Here is a 3,650-nt window from a genome sequence, read left to right on the forward strand (position 1 = left end):
CTTTTTCCAGTACTTTGGAGAGGAATGAGAGATTGGAAATGGGCCTGTAATTTGAGAGTGTCTCTGGATCAAGGGTAGTTTTTTTTAGAAGTGGTCTGATTATGGCAGTTTTAAGGCCAGATGGAACATTGCCAGACTGGAGGGAGTGGTTTATTACAGTGGTAATCAGGGGGCTTAGGGCAGAGGTGTTAGCTTTGACTAGAGCTGTAGGAAAGGGGTCGAGGGCACAGGTGGTGGGTTTCATCCTTTGGATGATCTTCTCAACCTCTTGCTGGGAGATTTCTGGAAAGCAGTGTAGGGTCTGGGGCACTGCAAGCTGTGAGTGGACAAATGGGCTGGCAAGTGTTGAGGATCTAGGAAAGGAAGAGTGGATTGAGTCTATTTTTGTTTTGAAAAAGTCCGGGAAATTATTACAGTGCTCTTCTGTAGTTTCTGTGAGTGAGGGGATTTGTGGTTTGAGAAGATGATTTATTGTGGAGAACAACTGCTTGGAGTTTCCGGGACTGTTTCTGATGACGTTTGAGTAGAACTGTGACCGTGCCTCTGTAAGTGATTTTGAGTAATCCTTTTGGTGTTCCCGAAAAGCTAGCTTGTGCACAGTGAGACCTGTGGCTTTGTATCTTCGCTCTATGGCACGCTCTGACACCTTCATTTTTCGTAGCTCACTGGTGTACCAGGGGGCTGATCGGGAGAAAGTGACTGTTCTGGTTGTTACCGGGGCGTGGAGATCCAGGATAGTCTTTAGGGTGTTGTTGTAGTACTCCACAGAGTCCATGGCTGTTAAACAGTTTGCAGAAAGGAGATGTCGAAGGTCTGATGCCTCTGGGTTGATGTTTTTCAGATTTCTGAAGCAGATTTGTCGTTTGGGCTTGGTGAGGGTGGATGGTGAGGACATCTTCATGGAAATAGCCTTTTGGTCGGAGACACCCAGATCATAGACCAGAAGACTGCTGAGTTGAGCAGAGTTTGTAATGACCAGGTCGAGTGTGTGCCCCCTCGTGTGAGTGGGGACATCGACAAGTTGTGTCAGATTAAAACAGTCGAGTAATTGGAGGAATTCTGCTGCAAAACGGCAGGTGGGGGAGTTGACATGAATATTCATATCTCCGAGGACTATGATATTGGCAGACATTGTACCAAATGTTGAGAGAAGGTTGGACATCTCTGGGATGAAAGATGAGTTTGGTTTGGGTGGCCGGTAGATGAGAAGAATCGTTGTAGAGAGAGGGGGCTTACATTTAAATGCAAGGCATTCAAAAGAAGACAGCTCAGGTAGGGCAACTGGGGACAAGCCCAGATCACTTCGGTGGATCACAGCAAGCCACCACCGCGCCCTGTGCTGCGGGCTTTCTGTAAATAGCAGTAGCCAGGAGGACAGGTCTCATTTAGCACAGAAAAAACATCTGGTTGGTGCCAGGTTTCTGTAAGGCAGATCAAATCCAAACATCCATCTAGAATATGGTCATGTATGAGGCAGGATTTGTTTGTGATGGATGTGCGTTAAACAGTTCAATCTTGATGGTGGATGGAGCAGTGTGTCTCTGTATTGGCCGGAGTAGACTGAAATCCACTCCACGTTTTCCATCCCAGTCAGTGCGTAGTGTTGCCGTGGAAACTGCAGCATTACTAGTCCTAGGAGTGGCAGCACCCTGATGACGTGTTGGAGATGCGACGAGGCGTGCGCCAGACCAGAGGGATGGGATGTTGTGTTCCGACCGGGAGAAAACAAACTTTCGGCCGCAACTTCTGTGAATGTAGCGCGGCCGGCGAAGGAGTCCAAGCTGTTTTATGACCGATATGCACGGTGGAGTGGCGTAGTTGTTGAAGTTCTTCAGTTGGGTGACGGAATACTTCAGCATCATGTCAGTCGTGGCGAGCGGTCTGTTAGCCGTTAGCAATGCCCGTGAAGCACAGAAGAGGGCCATTAGACACAGTAAGCGACCAGCAGTGGCTTTTGGTGGGGACCTCACGAACATCAGCAGTGACTTCGGTTGAAAGTCTCTCGGTGGCAGGCAGTGATGAACCGGTACGGTAAACTCCGAGCAGTGGCAGACTGGTAAGTCGACATCCGCTGGAGTCGGCAGAATCCGTAAAGAACACACACAATCCACAATGTTCACGAGTGAGCAACGACACTAGTATAACTAGTACTGGTCGATAAACGTACTGTAAAGCCTAGTTGTTTAGCAACAATTGTTACACAAAAGATCTCGGACAGAGAAGCGGCGAACAAACAAAACGCCAGCGTACTCTCCGTCCCTAACCTAATCACCATATTAGTGTCTCCCCCAGAATTGGAATGAAGCTGGCATAACAGTAGGAATCTTATTAACAGCCTAAACAATTTTCAATATAGCTCTTGTTGTAAGCCCTTAATTTTAAAACTAGAGAGAGACAAACTGGATAGGTCATGTCTCTCCCAGTCTTGGAATGAAGCTGGCATAACGTCAGGATTCCATTTTAGAGTAGCCTGAAAAAGAGAAAAATATGCCTTTGAAAGCCTGTAATAGATTTAAATTATACCATTTAATAGACATTATAGGCTTCAATTTCAAAATCCTGCATCAGAAGGGTCCTAATTTACCTGAGTTACCAAATGGATATATTAGTGTCTCCCGCAGACTTGGAATGAAGCTGGCATAACAGTAGGAATCCAAATTACAGTGCCATGAAGGAGATTTAAATATGCCTTTAATTGCTTGAAAAATCGTCAATATTGCTCTTTTTGTAAGCCATTAATTTTAAAACCGTACATCAGAATGCTCTGAAATTACCTGAGAGACACCCTGTATAGGAGCTGTCTCCCCTAGACTTGGAATGAAGCTGGCATAACGTCAGGATTCCTTTTTAGAGTAGCCTGAAAAAGAGAAAGATATGCCTTTAAAAGCGTGTAAAAGATATAAATTATACCATTTATTAGACATTCTAGGCTTCAATTTTAGAATAAAACATCAGAATGGTCGTAAATTACCTGCGTGACCCAATGGATATGTAGTGTTTCCCCCGGACTTGGAATAAAGCTGGCATAACAGTAGGAATCCATTTTACAGTGGTATGAAGGAGAGTTAAATATGCCTTTAAAAGCCTGAAAAAACGTCAACATAGCTTTACTTTTAAGGCCTTAATTTTAAAATCGTACATCAGAATGCTCTGAAATTACCTGAGAGACACCCTGGATAGGTGCTGTCTCCCCTAGACTTGGAATGAAGCTGGCATAACAGTAGGAATCTATTTTACAGTGGCATGAAGGAGAGTTAAATATGCCTTGAAAAGCCTGAAAATATTTAAATTATACTATTTTTACTATTTAATTTTTAAATCCTTCCTCAAAATGGTCCTAAATTACCTGAGTGACCCAATGGATATGTATTGTCTCCCCCAGACATGGAATGAGCCTGGCATAACAGTAGGAATCCATTTTACAGTGGCATGAAGGAGATTTCAATATGCCTTTAACAGCCTGAAGAAACGTCCATATAGCTTTACTTTTAGGCCTTAATTTTAAAACCGTACATCAGAATGCTCTGAAATTACCTGAGAGACACACTGGATAGGAGCTGTCTCCCGTGGACTTGGAATGAAGCTGGCATAACGTCAGGATTCCTTTTTAGAGTAGCCTGAAAAAGAGAAAAATATGCCTTTAACAGCCT

Source organism: Etheostoma cragini, chromosome 7, assembly GCF_013103735.1.
Source record: "Etheostoma cragini isolate CJK2018 chromosome 7, CSU_Ecrag_1.0, whole genome shotgun sequence".
Taxonomy (NCBI): Eukaryota; Metazoa; Chordata; class Actinopteri; order Perciformes; family Percidae; genus Etheostoma; species Etheostoma cragini.